The 26,894-nt window shown below is 41.9% G+C and overlaps 1 protein-coding gene and 1 long non-coding RNA gene across 2 annotated transcripts in view; one reads left to right on the plus strand and one right to left on the minus strand.

Annotated features, from left to right (window-relative positions):
* The window catches only part of IL21R (interleukin 21 receptor), a 192,396-nt gene extending 189,740 nt beyond the window's left edge, over window positions 1-2,656 (minus strand). The window contains exon 1 of the mRNA XM_078664945.1: window positions 2,572-2,656. The gene's annotated coding sequence lies outside the window, so the exon portion shown is untranslated. The remainder of the gene's footprint in view (window positions 1-2,571) is intronic.
* Window positions 1-26,894, plus strand: part of LOC144786027 (uncharacterized) — a 235,050-nt gene that overhangs the window by 38,907 nt on the left and 169,249 nt on the right. The window lies entirely within an intron of this gene.

Here is a 26,894-nt window from a genome sequence, read left to right on the forward strand (position 1 = left end):
TGCAAAGCAATATCAATCCCGCCTCAAGCCCAAGTTGGCAAAGGCTGCACTTGTGTTATGACTATGAAGGCGTGGAGATCAGACCTCATAACAATTCCATATCGTGTTGCTCCTGAAACTTCAGCACTCTCCGTGCAGACATGGTTTATTAAACAAGACTGATATCAGAGCAATAACATATTATTCTCACATACACCACGGCAAACCACTAGGTTGAAAGCTAAGTCAACAATTAAGGGTCGTGTGCAGAAGTTGCAAGAAAGGAAAAATGGCGTTTAAATCTGAAACGTACCTATGCTAACTTAACACGATATAAGGATATATAGGAGCTATACAACAAAACTTTTTCAAAGACCTCGGCCTTGAGAATTATTATCTGCAACCAGAGTCTATAGCTGGCATGTCGAAGAAGGGCCTGAAGCAACAAGCCCTTCATCACTTAGAAATAATGAGACTGACATCCGAGGCATCAAAACCATCAGTTATCCATGCGAATCTGGTGCAGACAACATATGGTATTCAACCGTATTTAACCTCGCAGATTGAAACATACGAGAGAATGCTGATGACCAGATTCAGACTGGATACCTTCTTTAGATTGGTCGCTTTTCCTCTGAATAAAGGCTGGGAACTAAGTTTGCCCCCATGTCCCTGCGACGGGAAATCTACTCAGACTAACATACATGTGATCATGTTCTGTAAATTTTATCATCCACACAGAAAAAGTTGGTTACTCCCCACATTTAGGCGGTGGGGCCTTAGACAATGTCGACCAGCATTCCTTCGACTGCAAATGTTAGAATCCGAAGATGTTTGTTATGCAGCTCTTAATTTTCTAAAATGCATTATGAATCATAGAAAAAATCTGTAAAACATCTCTCTGCAAATGTAACAATGATGAAATTTTACCATTTTAATATTTCTGCTTATTTCCATCGTATACTGCTCTTGTATGAATCTCCTTAGAAATTATTATATAACTTGCATTTTGTATATCATATAAATTACTATTGATTGCTCCTTTTATGGTTTTCCTTGTGAAAAACCGAATAAAGAAAGAATTAATAACTTTCAAGAATGACTCAACTGTTGATCCTTCAGAAGTCTAAAAAACAAGTACCATTCGGTTAGGTAATATTTTCCCCTATTGTTTAAGCACTTGGAAATGATTTAGCGCGAGTTATCCTACAATTAAAGGTCATTATTAATATCTGTACTAAATGAGACACACAGGACTGATGATGTATTCTTGTTAGTTTCTAAAAGAGGGAAAATTCTACTTTAGGATGTAAATGATTACTTGTTTTCTCCACAGGAAAAATATCTTTCCCTGTGGAAACCCTTCCTACCCTACATATTTACACATGGGGGTCTTCTCTTTGCTTTCGCACTCTGGAAAAGACAGGAAAGTGCTGCGTTTATCGGCACAGGAGTAGTTTTGCTTGCGTTTCTGGGGTGAGAACCTAGCTGTAGCTTGTTTGAGAAACCTACTAGTTTGTGGGTGTTCACTGTAACTTGTAGGACCACCTGCTCCTGAATGCCAGCTTTTTCACCCCTGTATGTGTGAATATGGGAAGGCCACCCTAATGGCCCATTTGCAGTATTGACAAGTGCTATTCATAAGAGTAAAATTTTACTAGTCCTGATACTGCGGAGCAGAATATGGAAATCCCTACCACAAATTGCTTAGTGTACAAAAACGTAGGCCCTGGTGTACTAATATTCGATTTGCAAAAAGTGGTTGCAAATTGCACACCTACTTTTTGCGATTGAAATGGTATTTACGAACCAACTTTGAACTAATAGGTCAGTTCACAAAATACTAAATCGCAGGGAGTCACAGAAAGGCCTACCTAATAAGTATTCATGAGGCAGATCACAATTTGCGTCCCCTGTCAGCTGCAATCACAGGAATGGTGGCCTTATTTGTGGAGAAGTGTGGCTCAATGGTTAGAGCGACAGACCCTGATGCAGAGGTCTGGCCCGGGACCGGGGTTCAATTCCCGCCTAGGTGGGTCTTGGGCTCAATTTCCTCGCACCTGATAATTCTCGCCTCGGTGCCTATTCTAATCATGGGTCCCACTCTGCAACTCTGGGCAATAGCTTGCTTAATCTCCACAACGGCCCCCACAGCGCTGGGATGCCTGGCTTCACCTTTGGGGTGCCCAGGAGTGGACATTTCACAGGGAAAAGCCAGGAAGGGTTCCACAGCGCTATGAGTACAGCGCCAAGACACCTCGGGGTATAAGTGCGCTATACAAGTACGAATTAATTTCATTATATTCCAAAACTATAACGTTTTTCCCTTGCTCTGGGTGAAATTCTGATGATGAAATGAAGTCTTGGGCCCAGTGAATGAGTGTCGGTGCCCCCACCTGCATAAAATAAAGAATGTTTCCCATAACTCCTAATATTCAAGTTAGGGATATGTTTCTCAGTTTGGGCTCATGCGTCACATACTCTCAATTTTAGTTCAGCTGCCATTTAAGGTCTGAAATATACAGCGTCAGCTCAGCAGGGTTCTCCTTTGCATGACAAAAAAATAAGAACGAAGATAAAATGAGATCTTACCATTAAAAGTGATTCCTCTTTCCAGATGACCAAGTGTGCATCTGCAGACATCCAGTCTCTGCTTCACATCGAACATGAATGATCATTATGAAACCGACAAACAGAAACTAGGTGTAAGTCAGCTGCTGATGTCACTTTCCTGCTGCAGAATTCTTAGCCACGCCTCCAGTGGGATTGTACATTTGTGTGCTGGGGTATTTTTGTGGTTCTCTCTCTGCATGAATGCTCTCGCGCCATTCGAACTTTCCAAAAAGTGGGTTGATTGTTTAAAACTGTTCCACGTCAGTGGGTGTAATGTCGTCTTTAGGTTATTTATCGTGGTTGCTGTGTGCAGGCCTGAGTGAGTTGAATTAGTGATTTAATTCGAGTTTTTTTTATTGCTAGGTGTCTTACTCACTAAAATCCTTCATGATCAGTAACAACTGGAACCCCTGGTAGAACTCTCAACCTCTGCATCCTGGCTGGATTTTGATGCGCTGGCTGGTTTTGTGGCTGGTTTGATCAAATAAATTTAAAAAAATGATAATCGAGCATATCAGCAGCATCCCGTTTTACTGTTTAACGCCTTAACCGCGGTGGTTTTTCCGCCGCAGTGCTGGCGTTCTAAAGGGTGGGCAGGGCTGCGTCGGCCGTTGGACGTGCGCAGCACCAGGGAGGTAGCGCGTGCGTGCCGACGGCAGCAGGGAAGGGGTTAAAACAAAAACAGGAAATGGAGGGTGAAAACAATCAAACAAGCATTGTCAATGCAAGAGGTCTGGTGTATGAAGGAAAGTTTTGTGTCATGCATGGGTTTAGGCATTCAATAAGTCATCATACGTGCACTCTGTCATTCATCTTTGCATTGGTTCAGCCATCAACAGGCTCCTTCTTGCATTCACCCTCTGACACACCTGCAATAAAACACACTCAGACTCAACAACATATGCATGATAAATTAAAAGAATACAAGTAGGAAATAAATAAACCATGCTGGCATCTAGACATCACCAGCCGTCTGGACTATGGGAACACCCTCTACGCTGGAACCACAGCCAAACTCCAGAGAAGACTCCAGCACATCCAGAACGCCTCAGCACGACTCATCCTGGACAGCCCGCGCCGCAGCCACATCTCGGCCCACCTTAAAGACCTGCCCTGGCTCCCCGTCAACAAGAGGATCACGTTCAGACTCCTCACCCACGCACACAAGGCTCTCCACGACTTCGGCCCAAAGTACCTCAACAGCCGCCTCACCTTCTACACACCCACCCGCCAGCTCCGATCCGCCAGCCTCGCCCTCGCCTCCGTCCCAAGAATTCTGAAATCCACCGTCCGAGGAAGATCCTTCTCCTACCTGGCGGCCAAGACATGGAACTCCCTCCCCACTCACCTACGGCTGACCCAGGGTCACCTCTCCTTCAGGAAATTACTCAAGACTTGGCTGTTCAAGCAGTAGCGACCCTCCCCCCCTCAGCGCCTTGAGACCCTTACGGGTGAGTAGCGCGCTATACAAATTTCTATGATTGATTGATTGATTGACATGTTGGGCATAAACTTGTAAAAACGAAACTAAACATAGCATCAGGTGTCTGTCTTGCAGAGGTATTGTACATAATCTATTGATGTTTTAAACATTCGGCAAGGTGGCCACGTTGAGAACCAATGTGCGGGTCATCTCGGAATGGTAAAACAATGATACGCCATTGACAACAGCACTCCATAATGGGCGCCTGCTTTAGAGGGAGTGGCCATGTGGCATGTGGCGCACTGCAGATAAAATGAGCAGCAAATAAGCGCTGTGTTAGCACTGCCTGGAGAGATGAGGAGTAATGAACAATAACATCATGGATGGAAGCTAACATAGGACTGGAGGAAGAGGGCTAATTAAAGATCTCTTGGAAACACTCTGGCGGAGTTTGTTGCATACCACGGTTCCCCAATAGATGTGGCAAGGTCGAGTTATGAAATATATTGAAGATCAAAAAGCCCAAAGAGGATTTCATTGGTAGAGAAGCAGTAACTACATACGGAAATGCACAAGGGCGTAGCTTTTAATGGTGCAGCAGGTACAGTGGCACTGGGGTCCTGAGGCCTGTTCTGCCAACTGAATCCGGATTATTGCTGTTTTTACAATTTAAACCACAGCAAGGATGCCCATTTCCTTCCTTGCCCTGGGGCCCTTGACACACTGCCTATGCAACTGGTGCTGCAGTCAGTCAGAATCCTTTTTGACAGTTAAAAATATAGTGCTTTTCTTCAGATCTTGCGAGAGGAAAGTTTTTTGTAATTTAGCAGTATTGCTTTGCTTTGTTAATGGTGTTTTTTGCATAATTAACAGTAGAGTGGAATGCAAACGTGGCTTATCATTTTTGCTTTGCCACATCGTTCTAAGTTTTCCAAGTGCTCTGTTTGGAACCTTTTCCCTGTTTTGAGTTCTCTTTAGAATCTGAAATGACGCATCGATTTTCAGAACGCAATAAGGTTTTCACTGGGGGAAAGTGCTGAATGTGAGAGATTTTGGAGGTCCCACTGATGCCCTCACCTCCTGAATATTTGGCAAGGAAACGGAGGAGGAGTTAAGTACCTTCTGGTAGAGTTTCTTCCAATGTCGTTGGCCTTGTTCCTCAGGTTTGTTAGCAAAGGGCGGATGGATTTCTCCATCCACTAAAATATAAGACCCATAGGATATCATAGAATTTATATTTCGGCGAAGGGATATCCATCACCGTTGTGACGTAACCCGTCCTCCAAGATCTAAGTCAGGCCCAAAGTCTGAAGGAAAGATTGGTTAAGGTGTGAGGTGAAGGAGTGGTGTGGTGGCCTGTCCAGGTAATGTTGGCTTCCAGTGACGGGGATCATCCTAGGAGTGAAAATATTACATCAATTGTGAATCTTTCAGCAGGGGGGCAGCCGGGCATCAACTGGTGCAGGTTTAATGCTTCTAGATTAGTTTGGAAAGATGCAGGATGCTGTTGATGAGGTTTATAAAACCAGACCAAGAGAGCATGCAGGGAACAAGGGTTGCTGTGGTTGAGGGCACGGATAGCAGTAGAGTCTAGAAAGACTTCCTTGGAGGCAGAGTTCTGAGAGAAGTGTAGATCAACAAACATGACAACCATGGCCAACATGGACACCAGAAGCAACTGGGTTCACTCTCTGTGGCTGTGAACTCCTAGAAACTGGTGTTGTAATTTAGCTCTTGCTGGTGACTGTTATTTGTCCACTGAATTCCCTAGCAGGACAGTTTCTGTTGAGGATTTTCCAAACTGGGGATCTCTGCATTATGTGGGGGTTGCATCTTTCATACCCAAGTTTTGGCTATGAAAGGGCGTCATCAATGCTTTGTTGGTGCCTGTGCATACACTTCAACAAAAAGTTTCACATTCACAAAGGAGAGAGGGTTTCTAAAGGACCCCTTCCCTTTTGCAAATTCATTACCACCTCCTTGTAGGTGTCAATAAAATATCAATATGTTGTGACCGGATTTCAGTCGGAAACATTGATACAAAATATACTTATTTGATATTTCAAAGAGATGCTTACAACACCCCCCTTCCAGAAAACAAATCGGTATCGATTCGGAATCCAATTTTAGGAGTTAGAAACACATTTCTGATTCCTAATAAGAGATTAGTACATAAGAATAAAAAAAAGCAATGGTCACAAATGCTGAAATGATTATTTCCTGCTTCATACTGTATTTTAGGGCCTGGATTTTAGTTTGATGGATAGCACTGAGTCAGACAGGGTCACAGCAGACATTATGTCTGCCACCCTCGGCCATACGACCATCTGTCAAATTTAGAAATGACGCCAGTCCAGTGGCCATCTCTCTACATTGAAAGAAACCTCTGTCACAGTGGTTCCTCTCAAGAGACAAAAAGTTTGGTAGACAGTCACACAGTGGTTTTGACAGCTGTCACCAAATTTCAATTTTGTTTCCAGAAATAGATGCCCAAAGTGAGCGTTTATTTTGTTTAAAAAAAACAAAAAACGAATTACCCCACACCCTGGAATTTTTCTCCCAGGGTCTAGCTGGGTACTTTTTTAAATTTTTCTTTCCCATCATCACCAGGTTTCTTCAGGCATTGACTCACAGGGAAAAAAAACATTACACCATCCACCCTAAATAGGTTAGACAGAGTAATGTCATTCCTCTGAAGGCTGCCAGTGGATGTTTTCTGTTAATGAAAGCAACAGGCGCTCCGTCGACAGAAAAGCTAACGTCTGCTTGTTTCTAAAGGAGGCAGGTGGACCAAGGGTCTGGTGGGCAGGCTACTCTGTCACATTTGCAACTGAGTACTCTGTCCCTCAGTCTCTAAATCCGGTAAGTGAGACTTGACTACTCAACTGGATAAGCAAGTGTCTACAGGGAGTAAGTTGGGTGTCCAATGGGAATTCAACAATATAGTTGCAAAACAGATATTAACAGTAAACAATATTACTAACATATGAATTGCCAACTACCCAGGACAGCCCCAGAACCCTAAGAAAGGATCTCAAATGCCAACAGTAGGCGAAAACTAGGTTTACTTTGCAGTTTTCATGGCAAGGACTCGAAAAATCTAACCTATGAGAGACTCTGGGACCAATCTGCACACATTTTTCCAGTTAGCAAAATTGACACAATGCATTTATTTATTTACCTGTAAAGTTTTGTAAAGTGCTACATATAACCATATGACTAATTCTGACAGAAAAATGGATTCGCAAAAGACAGAGTAAGTGATATGAAGTTTAGAGTCCAATCAGTGAACGGTAGGCCTCGTTCTACTCTTATCCATTTCAATATTCCATGAGTGATGAGTTCACTTATATGTGAGTTTGAAAAGATTTGTTTACTAGTTATTCTTAAAGTGCATGTGATGTGATTCTGATTTCAAATGTTTACTCAGGGTTCTGCAAACATTGGTCCTTGAACTCCAATGGTGATCCACTTCCCTCATGTTTCAGCCATTTCAAAGCTCTCTGGGACATCAGGTGAGCAGTTGATGAGGAAAAGGTCCTGTGTGGGTCCTAGTGTTTTGCCAATTACATAAGATACCCTGGGCCTTTTGTAGTGTTAGGTTATTATCCGTTCCGTTCCTCATGAAGCTTTCCTGGCCTTCACGAGGAACGAGAAGAATGTTGTTAATTGAATTAGCTAGGCGTGCGCTGAGGCATGCGAGTAAACTTTTTTATATTTAGAATAAGTACAGCCTCGTCTTCGTCTGGATCTTCTTCTTTTAATGGGATTGAAAAAAACAAGGACCCCTGAATATAAGAGTGAACTAAACTCCTAGGACAGGGATAACAATGTACGTAAAAAACTTCCTAGGCAGTAACACACTGGAAAACATAAGGCATGAAATGACAGCAAAAACAGGCCAAAAAGGTAAAAGCTAAAATAAAAAGTAAATGTAATAAACACTTTTTAAAAAAAAAATCATACAGTTTAATACACAATATCAACTATATGATAAGGGAAAAATAAAATCACAAAAAATACATTTTACTAAAAACAGTAATCATCAACATATACACATTTTGACAGTTCTTTTCCATAGAGACCAAACAGAAGGTGGCGAATAATGTCGACACGCGTTTCGGCGTGGGACACGCCTTCTTCAGGAGCCACAAAGATAATAAATATAATAATTTTTAGCTAAAAACTCACTGCATATAGCGGTAACCTCAATACAGATCCTTGGATTGGATGCAAACAGGAAACGATGAGCTCCTATTTCTTAAAAAGTTCTTCGTGAAGATGATTGTTTCCTGGTAGGTCAAGACGATAAATATTGGGCGCTCAATATCGGATATAAAACGATGAGGGAGACAATAAGCCGATTCCTAAAAAAGGCTAGGCTGTCTTGCTTATCGGCGAACACGAGACAGCCAATCCTGATGGTTTTAAAAAAGGGTTTTTTGTCACATACGATGGTGGTTCGAAACTACCTGTTGATATTCAGGAATCGTGAAAAGTAAAGACGTGATATGTCAATCCGATCTGGAGGCCACCCGCGTTGTCTACGGCCTGGATATAGAAACGGATGAAAAAAAACATCCGTTTCTATATCCAGGCCGTAGACAACGCGGGTGGCCTCCATATCGGATTGACATATCACGTCTTTACTTTTCACGATTCCTGAATATCAACAGGTAGCTTCGAACCACCATCGTATGTGACAAAAAAAACTTTTTTAAAACCACCAGGATTGGCTGTATCGCGTTCGCCGATAAGCAAGACAGCCTAACCTTTTTTAGGAATCGGCTTATTGTCTCCCTCATCGTTTTATATCCGATATTGAGCGCCCAATATTTATCGTCTTGACCTACCAGGAAACAATCATCTGCACGAAGAACTTTTTAAGAAATAGGAGCTCATCGTTTCCTGTTTGCATCCAATCCAAGGATCTGTATTGAGGTTACCGCTATATGCAGTGAGTTTTTAGCTAAAAATTATTATATTTATTATCTTTATGGCTCCTGAAGAAGGCGTGTCCCACGCCGAAACGCGCGTCGACATTATTCACGACCTTCTGTTTGTTCTCTATGGATAAGAACTGTCAAAATGTGTATATGTTGATGATTACTGTTTTTAGTCAAATGTATTTTTTGTGATTTTATGTTTCCCTTATCATATTGTTGATATTGTGTATTAAACTGTATGATTTAAAAAAAAAAGTGTTTATTAAATTTACATTTTATTTTAGCTTTTACCTGTTGGCCTGTTTTTGCTGTCATTTCATGCCTTATGTTTTCCAGTGTGTTACTGCCTAGGAAGTTTTTTACGTACATCTTCTTCTTTTAATAAAATGTATCTTCAGGACGTATTCACGTGTTAGTTTTCACTACACGTATTTTGGCGACGATCTCCCCAGACGGAAAGAGTGCCTGCGCATGAATCAAAGCATTTCCTTATTTTTCCTGATTTGTCCTTGAACCGACTCAAAGACAGTGATTGGTTGTACCCGCCTTCTTCCTCAACCAGTGTATCCTGTATCGTGGTTGGTCTATTTCGCCATCATTTCACCAATCGGAGCTCTTTAAAAAAAATACGACATTGTAAGCCAATTTTAATCATCGCTACAGCGAACTTTGCCGGCACGACAAAAGCAAAGTGCACTTCTAATATTCATTGCACTCGGCACAGAGGTAATATTAAAATAAGCCTGTTCCTAAGATGCCGCATTCGATACTCCGAGCAATTAGCTGTGTTTCCTCTCCCCGTGTGGTGAATGATGGTGAACCTTACGAACTGCAATTCAAGGTGAGACTTTTCATCTTTCAACCTTGTTATTTTCTACGCTGACTCACACAGCTTACTGGTGTGATTCTCAACGTTGTTACTTTCTACACTGACTCACACAGTTTACTGGTGTGATTCTCAACGCTGATTCACACAGCTTTCTTCTAATGACTCTCTATATATTGAAATTATAGCTCCAGGTGTGATTCTCAATGCTGATTCACTCAGCTTTCTTCTAGTAACTTTCTATAATTTGTAATTATAGTTACAGCTTCTGGCATTTTTTTATGTTTACATTTAAAGTTTTCTCCTATTCTTATGACAGTTCATTATAACATTTAATCGTTTATAATGTCTACCCCACTTACCAACATCATGGTCAATCCACCAAAAGAGTTTCTTTGTATTCCTGGTGATCCACCTGTTCCCTGGATTCAATGGAAAGAATATTTTATTAATTATCTTTTTACTATTGACCACGCTAATAAGTTATCAAATGAAAGAAAAAAAGGTCTATTAATGCACAGTCTTGGTCCAGAAGGTTTAAGAATTTACAACAAATTAAATAGAGATTCTGCTGGTGGTGATGAGAATGTTTTCAACCAAGCTATTAAACACTTAGAAAATTATTTTTTGCCCAAAGTATGCATTGGGGTTACACGTTTTAAATTCTTTCAAAGAAAACAACTCAAAAATGAATCTATTGATGATTATTCTATGGCTCTTCAAAAATTGGCAAATGTCTGTAGGTTTGGCATAATTGAAGAAGAACTAATAAGGGACCAAATTGCAATGCATTCTTACGATTCCTCTATTCAAGATAGACTCTGGGTTAATGGAGATAATCGTCTTAAAGATGTTCTTGCTGTAGCCTGCAAAGGTGAATTGTCAGGTAGATGTGCAAAATCACTCAAAAGTTCTGAGGTTTCCCAACAAGAGACAGCCTCTAAAGAGACTGTAGCTAGAGTTTTGTCCAACAGAATTAAGAGCAATTTCACAAATAAAACAAGTAGTAAAAAAGAAAATACTTCAAATAAAAAAAAATTTGTTGTTACAGGTGTGATAGTAAAAGCCACCTAGCCAACGACAAAAGATGTCCTGCAATTGAAGCTCGTTGTTCTATTTGTGGAAAGGTTGGCTATTTTAGCAAAGTGTGTCATGACAAAAAATCAAATAGAGTCAAATGGGTTGAAGAAAGAGAATTTAACTCTAATGATGATGACAGTGATGAGGATAACTGTGATGTTTCTACTTCTGGGAGTAGAGTGGTGTTAAATATCTCAAGCAACAAACAGTCAAACAAGCCCATGTGTTCTATGTTTATGGGAGGAGTAAGTATTCACATTGCCTCTGATTCTGGATCTCCTTTTGCAATTATTAATGAGTCTATTAGGATTGAAAAATGGATTAACATAATTGGTTCAGATTTGTTGAGTCCTGATATATCTCATGAGAGTTTTAATGGAGATCTAATTGAATTATTAGGTTTTAGGAAACTTTTGTTCAGATTCAAAAACAGAACTGGTCTTTGCAAAATGTATGTTTCTAAAAAAGGACCATCTGTCCTGGGTTGGAAAGATCAAAAGAAAGTAAACATCATTTTAGATCCTAATGGGATTGAGCAAGTTTTAATTTTAGATGAGGGCGATTCTTTAGGAAAATGTTTACACAATGATTTTCCAAATGTATTTTTGGGGATTCTTGGTAGAATTGATGGTTTTGAACATTGCATCCGGTTGAAACCAGATGCTGTTTCTAAAATACACAAATTAAGGCACATTCCATTTGTAGTCAGGGAGGAAGTAGCTAATGAGTTGAATAGATTGGCAAATGATGGTGTTATAGAGCCAATTGAGAGTTCTCAATGGATTTCACATTCACCCTCTTATCTCTTCCCTTCTCGAGCTGGGGGTCTCTGTGTATAACTACGCTGACGACCTCCAGCTCGTCTTTGATCTTTCCTCTTCTTCTCACTCGCTATCCTTTTTTCACTCCACCATGGTCTTTATTTCTGGGTGGATGAGCGCCAACCACCTCAGGCTCAATCCAGATAAGACTGAGCTTGTCCTGATTGGTGGCTCATCCAGCCCCTGGTCCCCTGCTTTTTGGCCTTCCATTCTTGGCCCTCCTCCCACCCCCGTTCCCTCCGTTAAAACTCTGGGCATCAAGGTCAGACAGGACCTGTCCATGCATGGCCAGGTCAGTGCCGTGGTGTCCTCCTGTTTTCTTTCCCTCCGGATGATCCGGAAAATCTCTCGTTTCTTTTCTTTTGACTCCCTTAAAATTATTATTTCTGCCCTTATTACCTCCCGCCTCGATTATGGCAATAGCTTGTTCGCTGGCATTCCTGCCTATGAGTCCCGCCGCTTACAAGCTATCCAAAATCAGGCTGCCCGTCTCATCTTTCATCTGCCCAAAACCCATCACATCACTCCCGTCCTTAAATCCCTTCATTGGTTGCCCATTTTTCAGAGATCTTTGTTTAAATTAGGGTGCCTTGTTTATCGGGCCCTTGATCATTCTGCACCTGCTTTCATCAACTCTCTGATTTCCCGTCACACCCCTGCCCGTACTCTCCGTTCATCATCTTCTGCCCTCCTCACTGTTCCCCGTTTTCACAAATCTCGCACTGGTGGAACCCGTTTCTCTGTTCTTGCCCCCCGGTTCTGGAACTCTCTTCCTCTTTCTATGCGCTCGATCCCTATCTTTTCACACTTCCGTAAAGCGCTAAAAACTTTTCTGTTTGCCCTGGCCTACCCCCGCTAATCCTCCTGGCCCTGTCTGTCCGGTTCTTTAGAGCTCCCAGCGCCAGGAAGCCGTTTTGGCCATCGCGCGCTTTACAAATATTTTCATTCATTCATTCATTCATTCATTCATTCATTCATTTCTCCATTGGTCGCAGCTAGGAAGGCCTATGGAAAAATTAGGCTCTGCATTGATTTACGCCATTTAAATGCTAATATTCAAGTTGATCAATTTCCTCTTCCTAAAATGAACAAAATGATTTCTAAAACTAGAGATATGCAAGTTTTTTCAACCATAGATTTGTCTCAGGCATATCACCAAATCCCTCTTTCTGATTCTTGCAAGGATCTCACTGCTTCTGTGTCTCATATTGGGTGTTTCAGATACACTAGAATTCCATTTGGCCTGGCCTCAGCTGCCGCTGTATTTCAGCGCCTTATGCATAACATTTTCGGTCATTTGGATTATATCCTAATATTTCAAGATGACATTCTGGTGATGGGGAAGAACAATGATGACCATTAATCGAAACTTATCGATGTACTCTCCTTGCTGAACAAATTTGGGTTAACTGTCGAATATTCTAAATGTAAATTTTCTGCTTCTAGTGTAAACTATTTGGGACATGAAATTAGTGCAGTAGGAATACGTCCCAAAGCTAAGCTAGTTTCCTCTATAAGTGATGCACCTAATCCAAAGAGTAAAGACAATGTGAAATCTTTTCTTGGCATGGTGGAATTTTTCTCAATATTCATAAAACATTTCTCAAGTAGAACGATTCACATTAGACAACTCCTTCCATCTAAAACAGAATTTTTGTGGTACAATTCTTCCCAAAAAGAATTTGATGACATTAAAACTGCTATTGCTCAAGCGCCTGCTCTTCAGGGATTTGATATGTGTGGCAAAAATATCATTACTACTGATGCAAGTGCAACAGGTATTGCTGCTGTTTTTTCTCAACTCGATGAGAATGGAAAATAATTTATTGTATTGCATGCCTCAAGATCCTTGTCTCCTGCTGAATGTAAATATGCAGTTATTGACCGGGAGGCTCTTGAATGTGCTTGGTCTTTGGAACATTTTAGACCTTTTGTTTGGGGCAAGGATGTAATCATCAAATGTGATCACAAACCTTTGGTTAAGGTCTTATCCAATGTCGGTATGCTCAATGTTTCTGCAAGATTAGCGAGAATATCCATGAGAATTTTAGATTATGTCTATAAAGTTGTTTATGTCCCTGGAAAGGACATTGCCATTGCTGATTTTCTTTCAAGATTATCTACTCAGCTGGTTGAAAATCAGGATGATCTTATGGAAGATGTTCAGGTCGCTTGGTTATGGGACCATGGTGTTGATTCGATTCAAAGATCTGAAAATTATGGACTTTGTAAATTTTGGTTGGCCACGTAAAGTTGAGATAAAAGAACAAAAAGCTTTTTGGGAGGTCAGAAATGAATTGGCTTGCTTAGATGGAAATCTTGTTAGAGGTGATAAGTTAGTTGCACCTCTTATTCTTAGGAATAAAATAATTGCCTTATGTCATGAAGGTCATCTAGGAATTTACAAAACCAAATCCATTATTAAAAGTACATTTTGGTGGCCAGGTATAGACATTGAAGTGTAGAGGGCAGTTAGAGAATGTGAGTTATGTGCTTCAACTGATAAATCTCTTAAGACTTTAATGCCACCAATGAGTGATTTCATGTGTCCAGAATATCCCTGGCAGAACGTTGCAGTGGATATTATGGGTCCTATAGATAGTTTAGGAAAATATATCATCTTCATGATGGATGTGTTCTCAAAATGGTCTGTAGTTAAAATCATAAAGAATTTAGACACTAACACTTTTTTATAAGTTTTTTATGAGGTTTTTCTCAATGAAGGTACTCCTGTTTTGATTATTAGCGACAATGGGGTACAATTTACTTCTGATAATATGACCAGTTATTTGTCTAAGTGTGGTATTGTCCATAAAACCACTTCTTTATACAATCCTAGTGGAAATGGATTAATTGAAAGTATTAACAGAGTTTTAAAAGGTGCCATTAAATTGGCTTTTAAAAGTGATGTTCCTTGGGAGATTCAAGTGTTCAAAACTCTTTGGTCTTATAGGGTGTCCACTTCTGATGCTTTCAGGGGGGATAAAAACTCTTGGTGAAGTTAGATGGTCATCTGCAGAGGTCATGGAAAATTTACATTATAAACATGATGAATACAAAAATTTTATGATAAGAAACATAATACTCAAGATGTAAATTTGTCAATTGGTCAATGGGTCAGAATTAAGAAACCTCGTTTTGTTCCAAAAGTCATTAGCAAATTTTATAATGCACAAAGTATTGTTCAAATAAAAAAAAATGCTCTCATTTTGGACGATTGGAAAGTGCTGGAATCTCAAAAGAGTTGCATTGTGCAAACAACCAGTCCGTGAAGTTCCTCATGATTTTGTTCAAGCTGCTTCCCGAGAAGGACCCAAAGGAAAGAAAACAACCATTGGGGAATCTCAACAAGCATTGGAAAATTACATGGAAGGTGTCCATAAAAAGAACTCTCTTGGGAAAAGAGTTATCAAGACGCCACATGCTTTGCAGGATTATGTTTGTAATTGATTGTATTTACATTTTTTTAGGAAAAGAGGGGGGATGTGTAGTGTTAGGTTATTATCCGACTCTGTCCTTCATGAAGCTTTCCTGGCCTTCATGAGGAACGAGAGGAATGTTGTTAATTGAATTAGCTTGGCATGCACTGAGGCATGCGAGCAAACTTGTTTATATTTAGAATATGTACGTTTGCAAGGAGATAGTTAGCGGTCTTACCAGGCAGATGCATTTTGTATTTGAACCTGGAATCTGCCTCGTCTTCGTCTGGATCTTCTTCTTTTAATAAAATGTATCTTCACGACTTATTCACGTGTTAGTTTTCACTATACCTTTGCACCAGTAAACTTTATGTACGGTGCTGGGAATCTTGAAGTCTATATCCCTATGTACCAGGAGCCTGAGGAGCTCTTTCAGGGAAGGGTAGATGTAGTCTATCCTCTACTATATTATTTTCATTCTAACAGTTTGGTTCTGGGGCCTTTCTAGTCTACTGATTAGGTTTTAGGCAGCAGGTCTTCAATGCAGATGATGATGCAATAATCAAGACATATTGTCTCAGCTCTTGTCAGCTCAACTCATCTGGAGGAGCTGAAGCAGTTTGTGAAGCAAGAAGATCTGCAAATTGATGCTGCCGGCCAATACATTCAATTGGGTAATGAAAGAGTGGAAGGAGGTAGACTGAGGGTGAATGCTACCTAGTTTGTGAGTACTCCTGAAGGTGCTACTGCCCTTGCCTTGGCTCTGTTGATGGACAGGATAAGCTCTTTCACCAAGTGGGACATGTGATTCAGGCATGTTGGGATGCTATTCTGGATGTCTGGCCCATTTTTCAGCTGAAATTAGGGTGGATCCAGTATATATCTAGAGGTTCAATTTTCTCATGTATATGTCAAGTAGAAAACATCAGAATGATAGAAAGGCTCTACAACTGACTAGTTGGCCTTGATTAGGTTGGAAGGATCTGATCCCTGATGTTTTTTTTACTCTGATGCATTCCAAGGCAGTTCCAGATATTCTGGTCCGCTCCTTGGGTTTACATAGAGGTAGAATACGGCTCTTGACATGTCGAAGAGTACAAGAGCGGACACAGCAGAGAGCAGTGACGCTTGGTTCAAACCCAGACATACATGAGCTACAGAACCAGAGAACATGGGTCAAAGGATTATTTTGTAATCCAGATCACCATTTTCAGGATGGATTTAAACAAAGGCTAATACATGTGTGGACTCCTCTTGACAAGAGTATATTAGTCAATCATATGTTCACTTTGGTTACTTTAATGGAGAACTATGCTGTCATCATTAACATGTCTGCTTGCGTCATAGGCAGTCTAAAATGGCAAAAACTTTGCACGTAGCTCTTAACAAATTAGCTAAATCAATGATCAAAGAAAATGTAGATCAGAGGAAAAAATTAAACAATGCCAACAAAACTGATGCAAAACTCTGACTGGGTGGAAGGGAAAAATACTTGTTTAACAGTGATATTGTAATATCCTTCAGAGGGGCACTGTGGCAGCGTTTAAAAGATTTAATAACCAAAAGGCAATTCAAACTGGGCAGTAGCCCAATAATATTTCGGGAAGAAGCAAGCCAGAGTCGAAGAGAGGCCTTACTCTCTTTAAACAGTGTTTAATTTGTCAAAAATAAATCAATCAATAAAACAATAACAGTTAGTATAAGGGCCCAAAGTATATCTTACGAACTCGCAGTCAGTACTGCTCAATTTTGGCGTGGCTGAAATGTAAGACTGCCTAGTGTTAATTCCATTTCATGCCTCTTACTTCCACCTCCCAACACTTCAAATCTTTTTATTATAATAGCGTAGGTTCTTTTTCATTCCCATTGTTTTCCTTTGCCACTGTTTCCTACCTCGTTTCTTCTTTTTTCTCCCTTTTCTGCCTTTCTCTATTGTGCTCTGATCAATGTGTTCAGTAGTTTGGAAGTTATCAAAGAAAGACATTTATAGATATCTAGGGATGCAAATCCTCCATGGGGAATCCGCAGGTACCCTTGGATCCAAGGCCTAATGGAAAAAAACAACCCTCATCCACTCACACACTCTACTCTGTCACGCACAGCCAAAGACCATGTGCAGCGTGGAGTTGGGTGCATGCATGGGAGGGGAGTTGGCCGTAGGACCTAGCCACAGGCTGTGTGTGTCGGTGATTTATTAACATACAGTAATTATATATTACTTTACGCTAAAAAACATAGAAATTCACTGAAAAAACCAAAGGTTACAGGGATGTAATAGTTAGGTTCATGATTTGCCTACACAAAACCATAGAAATTCAGCAGTTAGTTATACTTATAGTAATACTTATTTGAAGAAACTATAGCTCGTACCATTAAGTAACTTTAGGTCACAAGTTATAGCTTCTTAGAATAAGTAGAACTATAAGTATAACTAGAACTGTCGAATTTCTGTGGTTGTGTGTGGGTAAAACGTGAACCTAACTAAAACGTCCCCGTAACCTTTGCTTTTTTCAGTGATATATATATATATATATATATATATATATATATATATACAGATAAAATAGCAACATCAAAAAGATGTAATACTCTAAAGATTATTACTCATGCTACAGATTAAAGCATGATACAAGCCAACTTGTGCATTCACAGGTAAGGATAGTACAAGAGCCACAATATGACCCAAGGTAAAGGACAACCGATACTGATCAAACATCACTGGAAGGAGCAGTGCAGCAGTTCATCCAAAACTGTTCTATTAGAAGCAGCGCCACCAACATGCTGTACGGGGAACCATGTGATGAGGGGTCCTATTCAGATTATATTACAGAAATCAGGCTGTGAAGTGGTGAGGGTTTATAACATATACCTGGCACAGGATAACATCTACTAAAACACAACATAAAAGATAACTACTGGACAACTACATGCATGCCAAAATAACTACTGGATGTCTACCAACTACATGCAGGTCAAGTCTAGTTGCATTTCTTTTCATCCTCATGATATTTTTAAAGGTATGTTGTCAATGCTGGCCTGCTGATTACTGATCAATCAATCCTGGTTAGGTTTCTCTATAGTACTGGACATAAGCTTTCTGGTGCTTGAATGCAGACATGAAGTGGTCCATAATACTCTGGGAAACCTTGGATGCAAGGTGTGGGTGGCGTTGAACCCTAAGTGGCTGACACCTGGTTGTGCTGGCTGGGTCCAATGTTTGAGGGCACTGTGCCTGGGAGCATGCTTGGGCGTTGAGGTTGAACCAAGTGGTGAACCAATGGTTGTATGGGTCCCAATAAACGTGCCCCTCTGCCTGGGTTGGGTATTAAAGGACAGTCATAACTGGGGTGAACTGAACCCTTCTGACCCTTGTGCCCCAGTGTTACTGTACCTTCTTCACCAATGAATGCTACTTTCTAGATGGAACTGCACAGCTGACGGTGGCACAGTATTGGTCAGTGGCACAGTGTGGGGCGGTGCTCCACCATTGCCAACCTGCTCTTTTGCCAGTAAAGTTGTCTCCTTCCGTTGATAGTTTGACGGAAGGTTCCATGTTGTTGGTATCTTTAGTCTTGTTGAGTGGGATCCTTCTGCACCCTCCGATTCTCTGTTTCTGGGGATTGCGGAACAGTGGTGGGGCCAGTTACTCATATACCTATCCAGTGTCTTTCCCTAGCCCCGCCTTTGCAGCATTAAATGTCTTTTCTAACATGGAAGTAGTAATTCTCCTGGTTGCGTTCTAGTCTTCATGGTAGACCACTCAAACAAGGATCAGCAGAGATGGTGCCACCTTCTTCGGCATCTGAAGTTAGTTTTCTCCCGACCTCATTAATAAGAGCTTTGCGAAACTTAAACTGTAAATGCAATCAATGTTTTTATTTAGATTGACTTAAGTGTTACCTCTTTAAGCAAAACAGAGTTTCTTTCTTTCTTTTGACTGTGGCATTTTACCATTTATTTGTGTTTCTACCCTTATCTCAGTCGTGTTTCACTATTTCTTGTATCCCCTCATTCTTTTTAGGAAAGCGCTTTGATGATGGCGCTATGGAAAATATGTAGAATTAACAGCATCTGCATTAGTCTTAGAATAAGCATAATTTCACAATTCATGCTGGGACCATCTGAATATGTAGGTGGTTACCTGCTTAAGATGCGGTGGGCGTAACTCACATTATTTGCCATAGCGTAATTATGCTGAATTACGCGAGATTATGCGGAATTATGCGAGTAGGCGTAACCCTGCAGTTAGAGCTATTTGCTAAGCACAAAATGCATGCTTGTGGCCAAAATGGACCCAAGGATGCCTTTTGCACTAAGGAAATGGCACTAAAGGCAAAAGAACACAAATAGCAGCCAGCAGTTGCTCACTAAGGGGCTCATTAGGATGGCGGACGGACCTGCGTCCATCCGCCACCCTAGAGGAGGAGGGACCATCCGCAGTGGCAGCGGCGGTCCCTCCAGTGCAAATAGGATGTGACCGCCAGCCTTGCGGTCACATCCTCAATATTTAACATTGCGGCGGGTGCTGCTTGAAGCAGCACCCGCCGCAAGGTTAAATATGCATGCTTAGCATTTGCATGCACAAAGCGGCAGGCACCGTGCGGTGCCTGCCGCTTCGTGCCATAGGTACCCCCCATGTGCACCCCCCACCCCCCCACTCACCCTGGGGGCCCGCAACGGGCCCCCAAAGAATTCACCGTATGCCTTTCCACGGCGGAGAATCCTCCGCGGAAAGGCATCTGTTTTTCGCCATCCTAATATGGCGGTGGGTCTTTTATGCCTCCCCAGTGGTTTTCCCGCATCCTCCGGGCCGGCGGTGGCTTCCGCCGGCCCGGAGGATGCGGGAAAACCGCGATCCTAATCGGCTCCTAAGTTTGGTGTTCCTCTGCTCCTGTGGTAGGATTTTTGCTCCAAATTACTCTTCACTACGTAAAAGGGCGTGATAACTAATTTTCTGTAACTTTGTGTCACAAAGGTAAAACTGAATTACCAAAATGTGTCAGGGGTAATAACAATTTTACCCAGGCCAAATCTGCATGCATGCAACCAGGCAAGGAATGTTATGTGCATTTGTGTAGTGTCTATTGCCAATAGTATGGCGCCATGATGCTTTTAGATTATTGGCGCCCTTTATGGATGGGAGGTGGAGTTTGCACCACTGGAGGATATCTGGTTCAGGCCTTTCATTGGTTGTTTTCTAGGACAGCTGCCTTCAGCTCAGAACTTAGATACCTTTGTTTGCCTCAGTTCAGCTTTAACTTTTCAGTTCATCATCTGGTTGATTTGGCCAGTTTTACTATTCAGCAATCCTCGCCTTGCTTATTCCCATGCTTTTCATTTCTGCTTGCATCTTCTATGCTGACATTAGGTCTGGCACAACAGTACCACTGTGCGCGTGACCAATTGCTACCAATCCTTTAACGAGCACTGGCAAATCCAATAGGTCTGGCGTTATCCGCCATCGTTTTGACAATTCTTGTTTGGTTTTATCATGGTTTTTGCAAAGATTGATTGTTCTTGAAGCTGCCAGTCCATCATAAAAAAAAAAACCAAAAAAACTAGCTAAAAGCAAAAATGTTTTTGGGTCTCTAAAATAGTACACATTACCATATTATTCCCTGGCACTGACGGGAAATACTTTGTGTGTAGATGTGCTCCTTTCGCTCCGTAACTTATAGGGAAGTGGGCAGACGCTTTGCCCCCTGATTAATGCTGGTGTAGTTGGAAGAAAAATGTGAATAACCCAATCACAGAATCAGAATCATCTTCATTTTGGCCAAGGACATCGACCATAAAAGCACCTTCAAAACAATACACAATAGACATTTGACAATATAAAGTTTAATTAAAATTAAAACCCCAATATATATACAGATAAAAAGACAAGATCCATGACCAAATGTTAAAATGCATAAAATCAATAAAATGGCAGTCAAAACACCAAGGAATTACGGCGTGCAACGGCAGACTATAGGAACTGACCCATTCTAAAACAGACGCCCTGAGACGGCAGTGACTGAAGATAATAAAGCACAGCACTATATTGTTTTATTTTTGCTTTCCATAGAGCTGCAATGAGTAGACCCATACTCAGTTCTCTATAAAAACCTACAGAAAAACAGGAAGTGCAATAAAGTCTGGTCAGATGGTTTGTCACAAGGACCGTGACAGATAGTAGAAACATCATACTGACCAAGAGGGAAGCACAGTTTCTATCTAACAGAGTCCAGGCGAAATCTTGTGAGTGACCATTTCCTGTGACTACAAACCCATTCTAGGTATAGTTTAGATCTGGGATGTGTTTTGATCATCACATAATGTCTGTAGGTATCCTAGGGGGATAGGGCCTTGTCCCTTGCCCTGGACTGGTCCAACAGGATTTTTGGCTTAATCCACCTCTTGGCCTCATCTGTGATGGATGTAGGATCAGTTAAAAGATTGGGTCTGCCAAGATTGGAGAGGTTAGTTTGATAGTATTGAAACCATGGCAACAAAGGACCCTGGGCGCACTCTCAACAATCTTTGATTACAGCTCTACAAAGGGATGCCGGGGCATTAGAACATATTGAACTCCAGAGTAATAACAGAGCTAACTTATTATGATCTTCAACAAAGTCTATACCAAGCTCTCTGTGCAATTTAATATTACTACTGGTGGCGGAACCCCTAAAAGCTCACACAGTACCCTGTTTTCTTCTAACTGTAAGTTACCCGCATTGGCGCAACTCCAAATCCCAGCACCATACATCAAAACAGGAACACATCTGTTTTTATAGATCGCAATAAGCGGATGAATAGCCTTGTTACCTATGCATGCAGAACTTAAAAAATCGATCCGGCGGCACGTATAAAACTTGAACACTTATTGGCTAAATATGCGGTCCAGCTAAGATTTTTCTCAAAAGTTAATACCTAAATAAGGGCAGGATCACACTTGCTGTACTCAGTGGGCCTTAATATAAATAAGATCAGCCTTCACAGTCCTGGGGCCACTAACCATTATAAATGCTTTAGATCTATTGTTTTCGAGCTGAAGTCAGCTATAAAGTCAACGAAACCGTCAATGAGAGTCTTCAGCCAGTAACCATCCTGGTCTTGATTTTAGGGGCATCACTAAACCTACTAGGACTGCATCTATCTCATTGGTGTACAGTAGATTGGTTCCAGCACACACCTCTGCAGGCTCAAATAGTCAGAACATTCCCTGTTTTTTCCATACCTCACCCTGGCCTGGAGATTCAAGTGCAGCTCCCTCAGGAACTGTTCTAACCCCTTCTCCACACCCATTTCAGTCAAGAGGTCCCACAAATTGGATATGTTTTAACTCTATCAAAGATGCTAGGTAGTTCCATAAAAGCAAAGTAAATGGCACTTCGCTTAAGCAGTTTGTATTTATAGACTATGAGGAGGAGATTAATACATTGTTTGTTAGTCCCCAGACCAGGGCAGAATCCAAACTGGACCTCAGAGAGGGATATTACTCTCATTAATCCTAAATTCCAGCCTTTCAATCATGATACGGCTGACAATTTTAACAGAAGAGTCTATAAAGGGAAAAGGAGCGATAACAAGCTTGTGTATTCCCTTTATTAAATACAGGGGCTATAATAGCAACTCCCAGAGACTTAGGGAACCCACACTGACAGGAGTTAAAAAGATTCACAAGCAGGGGGGCCCAAAAGGTAATATTGGCCTTGTACAGGTCCATTGGCATGCCATCTGGGCTAGAAGCTTTATTGGCCGGGCTTAACTGTATGATTGCAAATAACTCTTCCAGATACAAGGAAATTTTCACAGGGAATTTTGGTTGGGCAGGAAGCATCTACCTAGACGCATTACCCTTCAGGCTGTAAATGCGCTGGAAGTGGCTTACCTAGTCCTCCGGAGCAATACTGCACTGCAGGGCTCGCTTGGGTGCATCAGCCAGAAAATAATTGTTGACCAGGTTCCAGAAGGCCCTATAATCTTTCAAATTGCAGACTTCTACCAACTTATCCCAGTGCATATTTCTTACTTCAGCTTTCCTCCTCCTCAGTGCCCATGAGTAATCTCTTCTACAGCCTGCTATTTCCTCCCTGTTCCTATGGATTTCCCCAATGTTTTTTTTAAAAATCTTTTTATTGAAAATTAAATAAACAAACAAGGCAATAAACACGATACAGTAGGATATCTGTCCGAATGAGGAGGGAAAAAGCAATACAGTAAGGTATACAAACGATATTAGGGGAGGGAAGCAGGGGAAAGACGAGCTCAAACAAAATATGCATGATATAATACAAGGAATGGTAGGTCAGGGGAAAGTGGAACTTCAGGAATATCCACAAGAGGAGGAGTGCAAATGTCTCCACGGTAAATGTTCCAATGACCACAAATCTTACCCCATTTCCTGGGTCGCCCTCGTGCCAAATAGACCATCTTCTCCCTAAACATGCACCAATCCATGTTTTCCATCCATGCCTTCACCGTGGGCGGCCTTTGGGAACCCCACAACAGCGCTATGTCTCTCTTAGCTACCATATTTCCCAAGGTCGCCCACTGCATCTGCGTTACATCATAGTCAGTTGGTTCCCAAACATTCAGGAGACAACGTCTGGCCTCGGGCTGCAGGGCAACGCCGGTAGCTTCCTTCATCTTATTGTGTATCCCAGTTCAAAAAGCAGCTACTTCAGGACACTCCCAAATTATATGCAGAAACGTCCCAAGCAGCCCACAACCACGCTTGCACAATCCATCCTCTGAATAACCCATTCTAACCAAACGGGGGCCAGTCACATAAATTCTGTGTAGGATGTTAAGCTGCACCAACCGAAGACGGGCCGAAATTGCAACCTCCTTAGGAGAAGAGACCGCAGACTGCCAATCCTCATCATCCAATTCAAGGCCATCTCTGGGATTTCCCCAATGTTTGATGCAATTTCCTACTTAGCATCCTACAGGTTTTATCAAACCAGGAAGCCAAGCACTGATCATTGGCCCTAGCCATCTATTGGCATTTCCCAGGGCCACAAATAAATCGGTAACCAAGCAACTGTCAGTCTGCAAAAACAGACAATTGAGAATATTAATCTGTTTATCTGGCACTAATTTAGCAAGCACTAGTTTGGTATCTGCATGCTTCCGTACTAGTATGCTCAAGTTATCCTTCACTTTTACTTGGGACTTACCCACCAAAGTGCCCTGTTGGACCAACACAGGATAATTAACAGATATATGTAAAGCATTGTGGTCACTTAAGACATTGGAAATAACACCACCTTCGACCACTTTAGTAGACATGTCTCTGGAAACAAAGACATAAACACCGTCCTTTTCCATTGAATGTGGCAAAATTAGACACATCTTGATCAAGACTATCAAAAGCATTACACAGATTATTAATACCTAAAATTGGGAAAATAAGTAAACCTCCAGGATTACAATCCCTACTAAAAGGTTAACGAAACCATTCTGAAGGCTTGGGCTCAATAAGATCAGATGTATCCCCCAGCTTGGCGTTAAAATATCCTGCTACAAACAGGCTAAAATTTCCCCCCCTACCCTCCCCCCATGACAGAGAGGCCAAGAAATCAATACAGGAAGACAAAGCATCAAAGTTCCTATTAACCTTGGCCGAAGAATCGTTATTAAAAAAATACCCACAAATAGCCCACCTTTTAAAGGCCACTTCAGGTAAAAAGCCTGGATGAGTCTGCTGTCGGTAACACGACATGTAATACTACAGCCAAGGGAGACCTTAAACCAGGCTAATCTAGTGGGATACTTGTAAAGCGCACTGTTACTCTACCCGAGTGTCCTGGCGCTGTAGACCGCTGGGGAACCCGTCCTGGTTTTCCCTGTGAGATGGTCCCTTTCTGGGTATCTCCAGGGTGAAACCAGGCATCCCCGGCGTCTGTGGGGGGCCGTTGTAGAGATGAGGCAAGCTTAATGCCCAGAGTTACCGAGTGTGTTCCCTGGTTAGAGTAGGCACTGAGGCGAGAATTATCGAGTCCGTTGACCCTGGTCCAAGACCCTGCCGCGTCGGGAATTGAACCCTGGTCCCGGGCCGTTTTCTGCTTACAGGTCTGCCGCCTCTAACCAGTGAGCCACACCTCTCCACTGCCTAATCTACCAGCACTAGCCCGCCCCGAAGACGACTAAATGCCATGCTGAGCAAAACTTACATAGTCATCACACAAGACATTCTCCATAGCCCAGGTCTCCTGCAGCAAAATATTATTAAATTGCTGGACCAAGTCTAGCCAGGTCGGCGACCCCACCTTGGCTTTAACCACTGCTTTGTTCCAGTGAAGAACCCTAAGGTAGGGCTGCCCAGTTAGCACTTTGGTGGAGAATAGGTTGGCTTGTTCACCTCCCTGGGAAGGCCTAGACAAGGACAAGGAAGCTGAGATGTTCTCTGAGGGCTCTAGTGGAGACTCCATTGTACTCTGTAGAGGGACGGTGGCAGGATAACTGATGATAGATGGGTACAGTGCCCTACATCCGAGAGTCAGTCCACAATCATGGACTAATGGATGAAGTTTGGCTGAAACCCCTGCAAGTAGGTATGTTTATGTATACTTTAAGTAAAATCAAAAGGTCTTGGCTAGCACAGACCTAATAAAAAGCCGGTTAGTCTGGTATTAGCTACCAGCCTCTTGCCTTTGAGGAAGAAGGCAAGCAAGAAGGGAAGAAAAAAAAAGAGAGGAAGCAATGCAGCAATGATGGAAGAAAGGCAGGCAAAAGGAGAAGGAAGAAAAGCAAAATAGAAAGCAAGGCAGGCAAAAATGGAAGGAAGAAGGCAAAAAAGGAAGAAAGGATGGAACGTAATGAAGGAAGGAAGGTAAAACAGCAATTAAGAAGGACAAAAATGAAGAATGAAGTAAAGAAAGAAGAAAGGAAGACAAAAAAGAAGGAAAGATGGGAAAAAATGGAAAGAAGGCAAAAAAGGGAAAACAGAAGAAGAAAGAAAGAAAGGAAAGAATGAAAGATGGCAACAAAGAAGACAATAAAGAACAAGCATTGGAAATGCAATAGGTCTCGCATTAGAAAGTTGGAGCTATTGGTCTTGTAAATGACAAATATGTTATTTATGTGTTGGTTTTTAAAATAGCTAAATTGATAGCTTTGTCATTTACAATGCCAATAGTTATAACTTTCGCGAATGTGACACCTATAGCATTTGTAATGCAACATGTTTTGTATTTACGTGACTTAGATGGCAGCTCTGGTCGTTAGGCCACATCTCTAGAGAGATGTACGAAGTACTGAGGAAGACAATATAAACTGCACTTCAATAATGATGTAGAAATTAAGGGGCCGATTATGATGGCGGACGGACCTGAGTCCGTCGGCCACCATAGAGTAGGAGGGAACCTCCGCGTGGCCTGCGGAGTTCCCTCCTGTGCAATTAGGATGTGACCGCCACCCTGGCGGTCACATCCTCTATTTTTACTATTGCGGCGGGTGCGGCTTCAAGCTGCATCCGCCGCAATGGTAAAAATGCATACATTGCATTTGTATGCAGAAAGCGGCAGGCACCGTGCGGTGCCTGCCAATTACTGCATACAAATGCAGGGGGGTACCATAGGTACCCCCCATGTGCACCCGCCACCCCCACTTCACCCATGGGGCCCACAACGGGCCCCCGCAGTGAAGTTACACATGCTTTTCCACGTCGGAAAACCCGCCGCGGAAAAGCATTGTTCACAGCCCATCCTAACATGGCTGACGGTGTCTGAGAGACACCGTCACCATATTAGAGCTTTTCCGCCGCGGTTGTAAGCCAACCGTGGCGGAAAAGCTGCGGAC

Source organism: Lissotriton helveticus, chromosome 10 (assembly GCF_964261635.1).
Source record: "Lissotriton helveticus chromosome 10, aLisHel1.1, whole genome shotgun sequence".
In the NCBI taxonomy this organism is placed as follows: Eukaryota; Metazoa; Chordata; class Amphibia; order Caudata; family Salamandridae; genus Lissotriton; species Lissotriton helveticus.